The 17,235-nt window shown below is 42.9% G+C and overlaps 1 pseudogene; it reads left to right on the top strand.

Moving 5' to 3' along the window:
* Positions 1-2,959: 2,959 nt before the first annotated feature.
* Positions 2,960-17,050, top strand: LOC126717587 (1-aminocyclopropane-1-carboxylate oxidase homolog 1-like; annotated as a pseudogene).
* The last annotated feature ends 185 nt before the right edge of the window (positions 17,051-17,235 follow it).

The following is a 17,235-nucleotide window of genomic DNA, read 5'->3' as shown; positions in this document are numbered from 1 at the left end:
AAATTAAGTTTATTTTTAGACTTTCTTAAATATATATGTATATTGTTAAATATGAGGGCCAAAATAATAAGGTGATTTAAAAATTTACAAAATTTTAAGGGTATTTTCAAAAAAAAAAATATTTTTTTCAAAAATTGGGGGGAGGGGGGGCCACTGCTCACTGCCACCCCCACCACAGCCCACCCCACCTCAACCAACCACTGTTACAAACCCACCACCACATCCCACCATTGTTACAAACCATCACCACCAACCAAAATCAACCAACCATTATTACAAACATTGCCACAAGCACCAAGAGAAAAAGAGATCGGCGAAGTGGAGAGAGGAGAGGTCCGCGGCTCTAGGCAAGGCGGCTCCAAGCAAGGCGGCTCCAAGCGAGATCGGTGGTTCCAGGCGAGATCGGTGGCTTCAGGCGAGATCGTCGGCACGACAGCAGCTCGAGGTCATACCAGAAGAGAAGCGCCTCCTGCATCGACTTTTTGCCTTATAATCCCTAACATCTTTGTCTCTAAATATTGCTCTAAAATCAACCAAATTGAAAATCACAAATCAAATCTTAGTAAATCACAGTGCTAGTAGACATTTAACAAAAATTATTAAAAAAAAAAAAAAAAGAATGAATGAAGGAAAGAAATGAAAAACCTTAAAATTTCAGAGGAAATTTATGGAGAGTGAGATTTTGGGTTTGAGGAAAAAAAAAAAAAAAAGAGTAAGGACCTTGTAATAAGAATGGTGTGGGATCCGATCTTATTAAGACGTTCGATGTAGAAAAAAAAATGAAGGCAGCCAACCAGCCAAACAGGGCTTTTTCACTATAGTCTAAAAGTGAAAAAAAAAAGAAAGAAAAGGAAGAGACGAAGAGAATGTGAGTGGAGACGAAGAGACGAAGGCAGACAGAGAGCTGAGAGAGGGAAGAATTGATTAAAAAAAGGAAAAAAAAAAAAATTTTCCCACATCTATCTGGGCCCATCGCAAAAAAAAAAAAAAGGTTTTGCAATTCATGAACAATACGCTTTCAAATTTGAGATTATAGTGTTCATCCATGTCAAATATTTTGATATTTAAAACATCTGATGAGAGTGGTTTTTTAATATTTAGTGTACCAAATGTCAAATATTTAGTATTTGACACACTTGATGAAAATGCTCTAAAGGAAGCCTTATCTTTTCATCTTGGGCATATATTCTTTATCATCCAAAAAAAATTTAAAATACTAGGGCAAATCTTTGAGTTCTGATTTTTATTATTATTATTTTTTGGTTATGGCTTACGGGAAAAATAATATGCTTTTCACTAGAAAAAAAATATGCTTTTCACTAGAAAAAAAGTATAGGATCTCACATTTTTATGCCACAATTTTGAAGTGGTAAGTTATAACTGATGGAGAAAAAGTATTGGGTTCATGTAAAAGTGATAAGTAATTAATCATAATCTATCACAAATTAATTGTACAAAATTGTGTGGTAAAGAATATGATCCTAGAATTATTCTTTCACAAGATTTTAACCATTGATTTGTAAGAATTAAAAAGCACATACATGCTAGACATTAGAATATAGATAATCAATTAATCTATAAGGTTTAGAGATGTACCTCTGCATACCTTGAGCAAACTTGTTGTAATACCAATAGCAATAGACATGCATGTGCACACCCAGTACATGGCTCAGGAAGATCTTCCTCTCCATGCCCCTCCTTACAAGACGGCTTTCGATGGGGCAAGCCACCCTAATTTCTACAAGGATGAGATCTAGGATTTTGTCTAATATTCGGAGTGGAGAGGAGACCTAGCCTTATATTATATACAGTAAATATCCACCATCATATATAAAGTTTAAAACACTACACTCTACCGCATATTAGACTATGACATAAGCCCAATAAAACAATGTTTACTAAGGCCCAATACTAAATATGACCACAGCATATTAATGGGCCTTCCAAGTATATTAGTCGACTCACATCTAACTCATTTTATGAATCCAAAAGTCCAATTAATGGAAGCCCAATTCTAACATGATCATGTTGGTAGAGGGAAAATCATAGAATGACACTTTTTTTGGGCAAGTACAACAAATTTTGGGATTCTCATTCCTCTATTTATACTATTCTCTCTTATTTAGCCAAAAAGGACCGCCGATAATGCCCTTGATTATGATCTAACTAAATATTAACCCTCACTATGGCCTTTAATAGATGAATGCTTCAACGTAGGTGATCCACTATTAGTTAAAAATCAAGTATTTATGTAACATTTTTGTGTTTGTGAAATAGAATTTTGAGTCCAATTCTCTACTCTATTTACCCTTAGAAACACTCAAATGATAAAAGAATAACGAGTAAGGATTAGGATCATTTGGAGTTATATCTACCATAATCGTTAAAGCCCTTGACTATGATCTAACTAAATATTAACCCTCGCTAGAGCCATTATTAGATATATGCTTCAATGTAGGTAATCCCTTATCAGCTAAAAATTAATTTATATCCAGAATAATTTTCATGTTTGAAATATAGAATTTTGAGTCCAAATTTTTTATTCTAACTACCTTTAGAAACACTCAAAGAATGAGAGAATAACGAGTACGGATTTTTTTTTCTTTTCTTGATCTCCAACGAGTAAGGATTAGGATAATTAATTTGTTGTTATTAATGTATATTTATACCATATATTCTTAACAAATTTTATTAATCCATTTTCAAATAAAAGAATTACCGTGTTGGTGTGACAGAATAAAATCCTCTTTAATTGAAATGAATGGATAAAATCTAAATGATTACACTTGGAATTACCCTAAAAACTATGGAGGACTCTACTGAAAGTGCTAACTCTAGTGAGGATATTTATTTGTTTTCATTGTACTTTGTAATATAAACTTACATTATAAATACAAAATAAGCTACAAATATCCTACTATTTTCAAGCAAATAAATCACCTTATATTGGCACGTCACATGTCCACTCAAAGTGCTCAGCTCATCGTTGTCTTGTCTAATCTCGTCCTCCCACTTTAAAGTTTATTATAAAACATGTTAATCTCATTGTGATTCCTGAATTTGATGCGAGTTTTTGAAAGTTGAAACTAAAAATACTACCAGAAAAATGGAGGACACCCAACTGCACCAAAATTCAGTCCAAGATGCATTGGACAACGATAGGGAGAGAGAGAGCTGAGAGTCTTTGATGATACAAAGGTGGGTGTTAAATTACTTGTTGACAATGGGATAGTGAAAATCCCTCAGGAGTTTGTCATACCTACTAAACTCTCTTCTCAGACTTTATGCTCAGGTTCAGCTCACCTCCAGATTCCAGAGATCGACCTCAAAGGCATCCACGAAGGTGGTCTCCGACGCAAACAAATCATTGAGGAAATTCAGCATGCTTCAGAGACATGGGGGTTCTTCGAGATTGTAAACCATGGGATCTCTGAAGATGTCATGAACAAACCAATTGAAGTTAAAAGGGAGTACTACACGCGAGACATGAATAAGAAGGTGAGATCTGTGAGTACATTTGATAATCAGGCAAAAGCTGTGAGTTGGAAAGAAACTTTGTTTTGTACAATGGCTCCTGAGGCTCCAAATCCCGAGGAACTTCCAGCAGCCTGCAGCAGGTACCCTTCGGCCTAGGTTCCTATAAACAGAATATTACCAAAATATCAACATTCGTGTAATAGTTTTATAAACTTTGCCTACTCTTTATCCAGGATTTTAAAACTTGTTCTTAAAATTAAAATCAAAACTAATATATATATATATATATATATTTTAGTATTAACAAAATATCAACAAAACAAAATGGTAGAGCTACGAAGTTTACAAACTAATGTAACAATTAAGGTTATTAATGTCACTTTGATGTAGGACAAAATGTAGATGTATATTTTTATCAATTGTATTTGATATTTTCATGTGATTTTAGAAATTTTAGATTTTAAATTGTTATTTCCTTGAATTTAGGTCTTTTAAATAATTTTTAAGTTAAACAGGGGTCCTTCTATGGTAAGGTATCAATTAAGATCTCTTATAAAATAATTTTTTTTTGTCAATCAAGTCTTTTGTAGGATTTTAAATAAGTCAAAATTTAGAATTTCATAAATAAACATTTTAAAGATGTATTTCTCATTTTCATTTTGGTGGATTCTATATTTGTCCTTATAGACCCAAGGAACCACATTCGAATTTAAGAATTTGTGTTTAGCTAGAACGAGATTTGGCCTTTTTATGCTTCCATTCTGAGTCAATTGATGTTAGGACTTGTTAGTATTTTATTATCGTCATGTATTGATTAGGATATGTCTAAGAATATTTTACTTGAAAAATAACTTTTCTAGAGTTTTTGAATAGGCCTGTATCTTTAAAGTGAAAAGGAACAACTCACTTTCAATAAAATTGTAATTATCATTATTTCTATTGAATTCCAGAGTTCTTCCTTGTGTATTCAACGCATTCTTTCTAAATTTAAGGATTTGCATCAAGCTAGAATAAGATTTAGCCCTTGCAACAATTTGCTTTCTGCGTCAATTGGTATCAGAGTTTGTTTGTATTTTATATGGCAAAAGGCGACTAGGAAAGGTATCAAAATGATAGGAGAGAGAGAAGGTTACTTTACAAACATACTTGGATCTTGGTGGCGTTAGTGCCAGAATCGGATCTACCATTTTGGTTCCCTTATTTTGTGTGTGTGTGTTTAGAAAGTGAGAAATTGTGAAAAAATGTGATTTTTTTTGGGAAGAAGATGAAGAAGCAAGAATATGCAAAATAGTAATGATAAATTATTTGGTGCCATGTGAGTCCTTTAAAAAAATAAAAATAAATTGGTCCATATCATGTTATTCATTTATAGCTAATTAAAAATATACTACCTCAGCATTCCATTAGGACATGAAGGATTAAAAGTTAATGGAGATTGAAAAAAAGGACATAAACAAGAGTATTTTCAAAAGTTTATGGATGAAAAATGAGTATCATGGAAATTTTATGGATGAAAATAATATTTTAGTCTTAAAATCTTTTGATAAATCAATAAAAGAAAAGTCCAAAAATAACTGTTTTTAAATTATTTGCATGTTTTCCTTTGTAAAATTCAAATATTGTAGCAAGTTTTCCCATAATTTACAAATAAAATAAATGTCACATATTTATTATCTAATTATAGGTGAGGTATTTTTTGAACTAAAGAGTAGTTAGTTTTACCAAGAAAGAACCTAACTTTGAGCTTTGTGGGAGAGTATAATTAAGCGTGTGTATATTTAACAGTTAGTTTATTTCTTATAATAGTAATAATAATTTAAAAAAAAAAAAAACCAAACTTTCTTACTTAATTAGGGTTCCAAATAACAAACAACCAAATCCAAACTACTTAAAACTCTACCGCTATAATAATGATAATAAAAAAGCCAAATCCCACAAACACTAGCCGATGAATTTAACTTGCATGTTGATCTTGAACAATTTTTTTTTCTACTGATGTACAAGAACAAATTGCAGGGATATTATAATAAGTTATTCAGAGCATCAAACAAGGCTGAAATTTACCCTCTTGGAGTTACTATCAGAGACCTTAGGGCTCAAACCTAATCACCTGATTGAGATGGAGTGTGGTGTGGGGCACAGCCTTATAGGTTACTACTATCCGGCATGCCCTGAGCCTGACCAAACAAAACGAGCCAATGAGCATACAGATCCTGATTTCTTCACTATTCTTCTACAAGACAAATTGGGGGCCTCCAAGTCCATTATCAAAATCAGTGGGTTGATATCCCTCCTAAGACTGGAGCTTTGGTAGTTAACCTTGGTGACTTCTTTCAGGTTTGGAATCTATATCAACCGTATGTTTGCTACAAGTTTCTGCATTTTCTGTTTTATGCAGCAAACCATACACTCTTCTTGTCTTTTCAAAAACCAAAAAGAAGGTTCACAAATTTAAGATTAAGTGTTAAATTTTGCAATTTATTTATCAACCCACCCAATTATATTAGATCTTACGTGAGAGAGTGAAGACGGTTAGAAATACGGCATACCTGACGGGCCCATCTGATGGGCCCGACGGGCCCACCTGAACGGGCCTGACGGCCCTGCTTGACGGGCCCACCTGAACGGGCCTGACGGGTTGGGACTGTTGGGCCTGTGCAAGGGCTATCCCACGCGCTTTGAAGGCCCATCGCTGATAGGCCCAGTAAGGGCCCATGATCCGAAAACGGAAATCTTGACTCACTACGCTCAAGGGAATTTGTATGAGAATCCCACATTGAAAAGGTTTGGAAACCAAGGAGAAAAGTCAACCCTTTATCACTATAAAAGGCCTGCCACCCTCAGGAATCGAGGTACGCTTTAATTGACCCTCTCTAACGCTCTAAGTAAAAACAGAACAATTCTAACTTGACCATCGGAGAACCTTTGGCCTGCACCACACCGGTGCTCTCTGGAGGACTTCCGTCGATTGTTCTTGTCGTGCAGGTTCGATTCGAGTCGCGAGTACGGTGTGACCCATTGGTGACAATTTTAGACGTCATCAGTTGGCGCCGTCTGTGGGAACGACGTTTCCTGGACAAAAGAGTTACATGGTACTCACACGCTCGATGGCAACCACAAATGACGTCCAAGAAGAAGCCCCTACGACTGCCCTTGAGAGACAGGTCAAGACGCTCGCCGCAGCCGTGGAGCGCCTCACCAAACAAAACCACGACCTGGTAGAGCAGCTGAATCAAAAGAGTGCGGCAGTGAATAGTCAAGGAGAAGATCAAGAAGGGAACAGTGAGGAAAGGAGAAATAATGACGGACCACAGGAGAGTAACGCCCCGAGCAAACAAGTGCGACGGGACGCTAGCATCCCTTCAGTGATGGATACAGCTCCACAACCCATCATCGCGGAGATGCAGGCGATGAAGGAACAGATGGAAGTCCTGATGAACGCTCTCAAGGGGCGAGTGTCCAGCGATCTTGACGACCTTGTCAACCGGACTGACTCGCCATTTACGGCGTCCGTCAATTCCTTCCCCCTGCCGAGTAAGTTCCGCATGCCGAGTATGGACAGTTATGACGGAATCAAGGACCCTCTCGATCACCTAGAGACCTTCAAGACCCTGATGCACCTTCAGGGAGTGGCAGATGCAATTATGTGTAGGGCATTCCCTACAACCCTGAAGGGCGCGGCAAGGATTTGGTTCAGCCGACTAACACCAAACTCCATCGGCACCTTCAAGGAGCTAAGCGCTCAGTTCACTACGCACTTCATCGGTGGACATCGGTATAAGAAGTCCACAGCTTGTTTAATGAATATCAAGCAGAGAGAGGAGGAGACGTTACGGGCCTACATATCACGCTTCAATAAAGAAGCGCTCTCGATCGACGAAGCCGACGACAAGATATTGGTGGCAGCGTTCACGAACGGGCTCAAGGGGGGTAAGTTTTTGTTCTCCCTATACAAAAACGACCCAAAGACCATGTCAGAAGTGCTTTACAGGGCCACCAAGTATATGAACGCTGAAGACGCACTGTTAGCCCGAGAAGACAGACCCAAGAAAAGGGACAGACAAGAGGACCCCCGACAGGACCAGGGGCGGAAGAGAGGACGGATGGGAGATCGGAGGGAGGAGAGACGTCCAAAACCAATGGGCGGACGGTTCACAAGTTTCACTCCGTTGACCGCCCCGATAGACCAAGTCCTAATGCAGATTAAGGACGAAGGATCCCTGACGTTTCCGGGAAAGCTGAAGAGTGATCCCAACAAAAGGTCCAGAGACAAATATTGCCGCTTCCATCGTGACCATGGTCACGACACGGCCGATTGCTACGACTTGAAGCAACAAATCGAAGCCCTTATTCGACAAGGGAAGCTGAAGAAATTCGTCAGCAAGGAGAGAACGGAGCAACACCAACAAGAACAACACCCCCGTCGAGAAAATGAGCGACCAAGGCCCCCATTAGGGGAAATAAGGATGATAATTGGGGGAACAACCGCAGCCGGATCGTCGAAGAAGGCTCGCAAAACATACCTTCGGATGGTACAGAATGTCCAGTTGGCGGGTACAGTGCCAAAGATGGCAAGAAGGGAAGGCCCCATTATCGGGTTCTCGGAAGAGGATGCAAGACGCCTACACCACCCACACGATGATGCCCTCGTCGTCACCTTGCGGGCAGGCGACTACAATATCCACCGAGTGTTGGTCGACAACGGTAGTTCGGCCGACATCTTGTATTATCCGGCGTTCCAACAAATGAGGATTGACAGGGAGCAGCTGATACCGACAAACGCCCCGCTCGTTGGTTTCGGAGGGAGTAGGATATTCCCTTTGGGCGCAGTCACGTTATCCGTGACAGTAGGAGATTATCCCCAACAAATCACCAAGGACGTAACATTCTTAGTGGTCGATTGCTCGTCAGCCTACAATGCTATTATTGGACGACCCACGCTCAACTCGTGGAAGGCGGCAACATCAACTTACCACCTGATGATCAAGTTCCCAACGGAGTATGGGGTAGGAGAGCTACGCGGAAGTCAAATTGCCGCACGAGAATGCTATGTAGCAATGATGGAGGTGGAAGACCAGATCCAGGCCTTGAACATAGAAGAACACCGAACGACGGCAGAACCTACAGAGAAGCTAGAGGAGATAACTCTCGACAGTTCCAATCCAGACCGAACCACCAGGATCGGAACGCTTGCCAAACCCACAATCCGTCAAGAGCTCGTAGCTTTCTTGAGAAGCAATAAGGATGTGTTCGCCTGGAGCCATGACGATATGCCAGGAATCGATCCCTCGGTCATGGTACATAAGTTGAATGTGTTGCCCTCGTTTCCACCCGTCCGACAAAAGAAGAGAGTATTCGCCCCGGAACGAGACCAAGCAATAGCGGAAGAGGTCCGCAAACTCCAAGAGGTAAGCTTCATCAGGGAAGTCTACTACCCCGATTGGCTGGCGAACGTGGTAATGGTAAAGAAAACGAGTGGCAAATGGCGGATGTGCGTGGACTTCACCGATCTTAACAAAGCATGCCCCAAAGATAGCTATCCCCTTCCAAGGGTTGACATCCTAGTGGACTCGACGGCTCAACACCAATTGCTAAGCTTCATGGATGCTTTCTCGAGTTATAACCAGATCCGCATGCACGAGGACGACCAGGAGAAGACTTCGTTTGTAACCAGTCAAGGACTCTTCTGTTACAAAGTAATGCCATTCGGTTTGAAAAATGCAGGGGCAACATACCAGAGACTAATGAACAAGATGTTCGCACAGCAAATCGGGAGGAATGTCCAAGTTTATGTCGACGACATGCTTGTAAAGAGCCGGAAGGAGGAAGACCACTTGGAAGATCTCAAGGAAACATTTGGCACACTTCGATCCTACAACATGAAACTCAATCCAGGAAAGTGCGCATTCGGTGTAACGGCAGGCAAATTCCTAGGGTTCATGGTATCTCAAAGGGGGATTGAAGCTAACCCGGACAAAATCCGAGCCATAATGGAGATGGCCCCCCCGAGAAACGTGAAGGAAGTACAGAGCCTTAACGGCAAGGTAGCGGCATTGAATAGATTCGTGTCGAGAGCGACGGACAAATGTTTACCCTTCTTTCGAACATTGAAAAAGTCATTCGAGTGGACGGACGAGTGTCAACAAGCCTTCGAGGAGTTAAAAACCTATCTATCTTCACCGCCTCTACTGAGCCCGTCGCAACCAGGTGAAGAGCTCTTCCTCTATTTGGCTGTCTCCACTGCGGCCGTTAGCGCGGCCTTAATCAGAGAGGAGGACAGGGCACAGAAGCCTGTGTACTACGCCAGCCGGGCGCTCCGCGGTGCCGAGGAAAGATACCAACCTATGGAGAAACTCGCTTTTGCGTTGGTCACGGCTGCTCGCAAGCTCAAGCCCTACTTTCAAGCCCATATCGTGAACGTAATGACCGACAAGCCCTTGCGAAGGGCACTAAGTAATCCTGAGGCCGCAGGTCGACTGACGTTGTGGGCAATAGAATTGAGTGAGTTTGACATCAAGTACCGTCCACGTGTGGCCATTAAAGGACAAGCTGTAGCCGACTTCATAGCAGAGTTTACGCATGACGCGGACAAGGGGGCAGAAGAACCCCCCCAGTGGAACATCTACACCGACGGATCATCCAATAAGCGAGTTGGAGGAGCCGGCATAGTATTGCTGTCACCTGAAGGAGACGAGATTGAATGTATGGTCCGTCTCGACTTCCCCATTACCAACAATGAAGCAGAATACGAAGCGGTAGCAGCAGGACTCGACCTAGCCAAAGCCGCCGGAGCTGAAAGTGTGGTCGTGCATTGCGACTCTCAAGTCGTGACCAATCAAGTAAACGGTGATTATGAATGCAAAGGGGAAAGGTTGAAGAGATATCTTGATCAAGTGAGGGCTAGAATCGACGGGCTAAAAGCAATGTTCATCCAGATCCCCAGGGGAGACAATGAGCCCGCCGATCGGCTAGCCAAAGCCGCTTCAGCGGAACATATGATAACACCGGGTAATGTACTTCCCTTTGTTCAAATCTTTCCGCTAATAGACCCCGACAACATGCAGGAGATACGCTCCGAAAGAAACTGACTACGCCGATAGCTTCATACTTAAAGGACGGGATATTGCCTGAAGAGAAGGAGGCAGCGAGAAAGCTAAAAGTTCGAGCGGCAAGGTTCGTCTTGATGAAAGACATTCTTTACAAGAGAGGTTTCTCCCGTCCTTACCTAAGATGTCTCGGGATTGAAGAGGCAGACTACGTGATGAGGGAAGTACACGAAGGAATGTGCGGGAATCATTCTGGATCGCGGTCGTTGGTGCACAAACTGTTACGAGCTGGGTATTACTGGCCGACCATGCAAAAGGATGCTGAGTCCTACGTTAAAAGATGCGACAAATGCCAGAGGTTCAGCAATTTTATCGGACAGCCAGCTGAAGAGCTAACCCCCATAACGGCTCCATGGCCGTTCGCTCAGTGGGGACTGGACATCATGAGACCTTTCCCAACGGCGATAAGGCAGCTAAAGTTCTTGGTAGTGGGCATTGACTACTTCACGAAATGGGTAGAAGCGGAAGCCTTGGCCACCATTACAGAAAAGAACATTAGAAGTTTTGTCTGGCGGAACATAGTATGTAGGTTTGGTATTCCTAGAGTCCTTGTCTCAGATAACGGGAGGCAGTTCGATAACGGCCCCTTCCGTGATTTCTGTACACAGCTAGGAATAAAAAACCACTACTCATCACCCGCCCATCCTCAGGCTAACGGTCAGGTTGAGGTCACAAACCGATCCCTGCTAAAGATTATCAAGACTCGGCTCGAGGGGGCAAAGGGCATATGGCCAGAAGAATTGCCAAGCATACTGTGGGCGTACAGGACAACGGCGAGGACTCCGACAGGAGAGACACCGTTTCGACTGACATACGGGAGCGAGGCAGTCATCCCAGCAGAAATTGGGCTCACAAGCTACAGGGTTCACAACCACGACGAGGGCAGGAATGACGAATCCACGAGGCTACAGCTGGACCTTATAGACGAGGTCAGGTCGGCAGCAGAGCAGAGGATCGCTAGATACCAGGATCGCATGTCCAAACATTTCAACTCCCGGGTCCGACAAAGAAGCTTCCAAGTAGGAGACCTCGTACTCAGGAGGGTCATGGGTGCAACTAGAGACCCTACACAGGGAAAACTCGGCCCCAACTGGGAAGGACCTTACAGAGTTACGTCGTGGAAAAGGAAAGGAACATACCACCTGGAGACAATAGACGGAGAAAAGCTACCGCATCCGTGGAATGCCGAGCACTTGAGGAAATACTACCAGTAATAGTGACACGACAACCAGTTCTTCTTTTAAGACTTTTTGGCATTATTAACTTTTCTTTTAACTGTTTAACTATATTTTTGCTACAATATTGTCGTGCCTTTTTTAAGCCCAAGGGGGCAGGCACTTTTCCTTTACGCATTTCTATAATCAGATGCAATTTTGATCTTCTACTTGAATGTATGTCATTGCAATTGTCCACAAAGTTAACAGAAACAAAATGAAGTCCACAAGATGGACGGATTATACTACAAGGACGATCACTTTAAGTCCACAAGGTGGACGGATCATTCAACAGGGATGATAACTTTAAGTCCACAAGATGGACGGACAGAAAATAAAGTCCACAAGGTGGATGGATCATCCTACAGGGGTGATAACCTTAAGTCCACAAGATGGACGGGCAGAAAATAAAGTCCACAAGATGGACGGATGCACTATGAAGTCCACAAGATGGACGGATCGTCCTACAAGGACGATCACCCTAAGTCCACAAGGTGGACGGATCATCCTACAGGGATGATAACCTTAAGTCCACAAGATGGACGGATACAATATGAAGTCCACAATATGGACGGATCGTCCTTGTAGGACGATCACCCTAAGTCCACAAGGTGGACGAATCATCCTACAGGGATGATAATATAAGCCCACTAGATGGACGGACACAACAGAAGTCCACAAGATGGACGGATCGTCCTACAGGGACGATAACCCTAAGTCCACAAGATGGACGGACGCAAAATATAAGCCCACTAGATGGACGGACACAACAGAAGTCCACAAGGTGGACGGATCGTCCTACAGGGACGATAACCCTAAGTCCACAAGATGGACGGACACAATAGAAGTCCACAAGATGGACGGACCGTCCTGCAAGGACGATCGCTTTATGTCCACAAGATGGACGGATCATCCTACAAGGACGATCACCACAAGGTGGACGGACTATACTAAATGGGGATAACTTAGTCCACAAAATGACCACTTAAAGTTCACAGGTTGGACGGATCGTCCACAACGTGGACGGAAATAAGATGAAGCAAAGAAGACGGACTAATCATCTTAGATAACAAAGTAGTATCAACAAGGTGGACGGAGCATTCCACAGGTTTTGCAAAGAATAAGTTTTTAAGATCAAAAACATACTTATACACGAGCGGATGTAAACAGATCAAGCAACGACAAAATTCAAAACATATAAAATGAAGTGCACGGATTCATTTAACAAAATAGGCCATTAAACGGCAATGTTTACACATCATCAACAACGGATGAGAATTGTTCCAAAAAGAAAAATAATAAAATAAAATAAAATAAAAATAAAAATCCTTCTACTGAGCCTTGTCCGCGTTATCGACGGGCTGTGGAACCGTCTCCGTGTCAGGCTCAGCTTGGTCAACTTTTGCTGGCGCAGACGCCCCGTCAACAATGGCGTCGTCGACATCAAAGAGGTCGTCTGTATCCTCGGAGGCAACAGGCACGACGGATGACTGGACCGGGTCTTCAACTTTGAACTTGGAAGGGTCCACGTCTGGAGAAGCTTGCCTGACTTGACGGAGGGCATCCATGAAGCCCTGATGGAAAGAATCGCCCAGCTCAGTGATTAGGGCGTCGGAGTCACGGTATTCACGGACCGCCGCGTCCTTAGCCTGACGGACTTCGTTTTTCAGCTCGGCTATCTCTTTGTCCTTGCTCTCTAGAGCCTTCTTTGCCTCCTCCGTCGTCTGTTCAAGGCTCTTCCTTGCCTTCTCCGACAGCTCAAGCTTTTTCTCTATTTTGGGTCTCCAGTTTCGCAGTTGGAGGAGTTCTTCCTCCGTCTTCTCCGCCTTGGCCCGTACACGATCCAAGGCCGTTTCTTGGCTGAGGCACCGTCCCATCAGCCCCTTCATCATGACCATTGCCTGAAAAATAACAACACAGTTATAAAACAAACTTTCGACAGATGATTTAAGTTGTATTTGAGTAGTAGACGGACTATCTTACCTGTGTAATGGCAAACAGGCCTGTCTCCCCCATGGCCTCCGTCGAGTGGTTGCCTAAGTCTTCATAATCCTCCGCCGAGATGATGGAGGAAATCTGTTCTAAGGCATGCTTAGAATCCTCTCGAAGAAGGACGGGCGGCTTCTCGTCAACCTTCGACGGGCCTTTCATCAAGCCCTTGCCAACCCCGTGCTTGGTTGGAGTGACCGTCTTCGGAGGCTCCGCCATGAGTCCCACGACGGGATCTAAAGACACTTTGGCCTTCTTGGCCTGACGGTCCGCTTTGGGCTGAGTCTTCCGCTTAGCAGACGGATTGCTTGGGCCCGTCGTAGGAGGAGTGTCGTCAGCAGTCTTCTTTGCAGCCTTTGACCGAATCAAGGCTCTTCTCTTAGCATCGTCCATCTCTGAAACGTGGACGGGGGAGTTAATTAACAAAAAATAAGATGCACAATTTCTTTAACTAAAGGGTGACAAACTTACGTCTCCTTATCTGTGTTTCGTACTTGACGGCAGCCGCTGTAGGTTCCGGTCCGTCGCAATACCAGTGAATGGTATTTAGTGTTACTAGCTTCGCCCAAGTCCTTTCCTCCGGCTTGGTCTTTGAGAGGATTTTCTCAATGAAAGCAAACTCCTCAAGGTCAATTTGGGGCCGTCGTCTAACTGCAAAAGAAGAAAGAGGACGGTTAGATTATATTCAAAAAAAAAAAAAAACTTAGTAATGTTAAAGTTTGGAGGATAGTCCATACTAGACGGATCCAATATGCCCCAAGTAGTGTCGACGGGCATGAAATCTGTCTCCCCAGGACGACTCATCCAACCGTCGCCTTCTAGGAAGAAGAACCGACTCTTCCAATCCCTATTTGAGTCCGGCGTGTCATAGATGACTTTCAGCAACGGACTCCTAGGGACGAAGCTATAAATTCCCCTGGATTTGTCAATTTCGTCTGGACGGTAGTAGTGGAAAAACTCCCTAACCGTCAGCCTCCTTTCTCCGTTGGACATGGCACCGTACAGTACCTCCATCGCTATAAAAACTCTCCAAGCATTAGGGGAAATCTGGTTCACAGATAACCCCAGCTGACAGAGGAGCAAACGGTGAAGCGAACTCAATGGAAATCTAAGTCCGGCCTTCAACATTTGCTCATACACCCCGACTCCCTCTACCCCGTCATAGTAACACCTCTCTGATTTGTAGGGTAGACGGATCGTAACATTCTCTGGAAGTTGGTAATTATCTCTAAATGTCTTAAAGTGCTTTTCCTTGATAACGGACGTGAAGAAATTCACCGTCCACTCTGGTAGCATGACGAACTTCCTAAGCCCATCAGCACCAATGACGGATCTGACAACTTGATCCTCACCAACACCAGGTCCCTCGTCTGGATCAACCACCTCCAGATCCTCATATGTTGAGGACGAGGAGGATGTGGACGGACTACTATCATCTGGACTACCTTGTTCTCGTTGATTGGACGGATATACTTCCTCGTAATCCACCCCGTCACGAATAACTGACTGATTACTCGACGCACTAGACATTTCCTACACGAAACGACAAGAGCCTAAGACTCTGACGGTCTATGTGTCTATAACGGATGTGGATTGTAAGGAAAATTAAAACAAGTATAAGTTTTAAGAAGAGCACTTACCAGTTTTGCCAACGAAGTGACGAAGGACGGCGTTGACGACTAAGGTAAATGAACGGATCAGTAAATTATGACGGGTGCGCTCTGACAAGGGTGACGGGTGAGCTCTGACAGCTTGATTTCTACTGAAACTGAAGAAATGAGAGGAATCACTCCATTATTTATAAGAGAGATGCACGGAAGTCGAAGCGTCGCTTCGATCCGAGACAAGGTCCAATCAGCTTGTAACACGTGTCATCGGCATTAATTACCTTCGTACAGCCTGTCTGTAGTTGGTGTGATCGACGGACTCCTCATTTGAACCGTCATCCTATCTTGCGTTGATCCGTCAAACCCGTTATGACAACTTTAAACTCCCCATCACATGAGCCTCCTTCCGTCGTAAAAATACCCGTCATACCCTCACATTCGAATCGTCACCCCATTGATCCTTTATCCTAAAACTGACGGACCATTGGGGTGAAGGGGGCAACTGAAGACGGTTAGAAATACGGCATACCTGACGGGCCCATCTGATGGGCCCGACGGGCCCACCTGAACGGGCCTGACGGCCCTGCTTGACGGGCCCACCTGAACGGGCCTGACGGGTTGGGACTGTTGGGCCTGTGCAAGGGCTATCCCACGCGCTTTGAAGGCCCATCGCTGACAGGCCCAGTAAGGGCCCATGATCCGAAAACGGAAATCTTGACTCACTACGCTCAAGGGAATTTGTATGAGAATCCCACATTGAAAAGGTTTGGAAACCAAGAAGAAAAGTCAACCCTTTATCACTATAAAAGGCCTGCCACCCTCAGGAATCGAGGTGCGCTTTAATTGACCATCTCTAACGCTCTAAGTAAAAACAGAACAATTCTAACTTGACCGTCGGAGAACCTTTGGCCGGCACCACACCGGTGCTCTCTGGAGGACTTCCGTCGATTGTTCTTGTCGTGCAGGTTCGATTCGAGTCGCGAGTACGGTGTGACCCATTGGTGACAATTTTAGACGTCATCAGAGATAATCATACTATTAATAATGTTATAGACACAAATTTTATAATTGCTAAGGTGGTCGAGAGAAGTAGTAACTCTTTAAATGTCACCTATTCACTACTTACAACCAACTATTTCATTAATTGTAAAATTTACTGTGAAAAAATAAATTTTGCACATAACATTAATTATTGCATTACAATATCTGGAAGGATTATCACCATATCTAGGATTACCATCAATAATGATACTGGTTACTTTATTCAATTATATTACATGTGATTGATAGCATTGTTTTGTTGCAGCTTATCTCTAATGACAAGTTCAAAAGCTCCAAGCGTAGAGTCCTGACAAACCTTGTAGGCCCAAGAATATCAGTGTCATGTTTCGTCAGCACTCATTTGCAGCCATTTAACAGGGTTTATGGTCCAATAAAGGAATTGTTATCAGATGACAATCCTGCTCTATACAGGGAAACACTGGTCAGAGACTATGTTGCAGATTATGTCTTAAAAGAACTTGGCAGCCCAGCACTTTCATATGTGAGACTCTGAATCTTGAAAGAAAAAAACTAAATAATTAGGCAAATAGTGAGTATATGCCTGAAGTATTTTCAGAACCATTTTAGTCCCATTGAATAGTCTGTTTCTATTTCACAGTCTTGCAAACCATGATAACTTTGTGTTGTTCTAAGTATTATGTGCGTGCCTGAGCGTGCATGTGTATTATCGTGTGTCTGAAGCTTGAATATACCTATAGTTGGTTTTCCATTTTTCATCAATTAGTCAAACTATTTTAAAGCAAGTTTAGTACTGAATTTTTTTGGTCTAGTTGCTTTACG

The sequence above is a fragment of the Quercus robur genome, chromosome 3, assembly GCF_932294415.1.
Source record: "Quercus robur chromosome 3, dhQueRobu3.1, whole genome shotgun sequence".
NCBI classification, from domain to species: domain Eukaryota; kingdom Viridiplantae; phylum Streptophyta; class Magnoliopsida; order Fagales; family Fagaceae; genus Quercus; species Quercus robur.
Note: the sequence above shows the minus strand (reverse complement) of the source record. Positions and strands in the feature narration are given on the sequence as shown.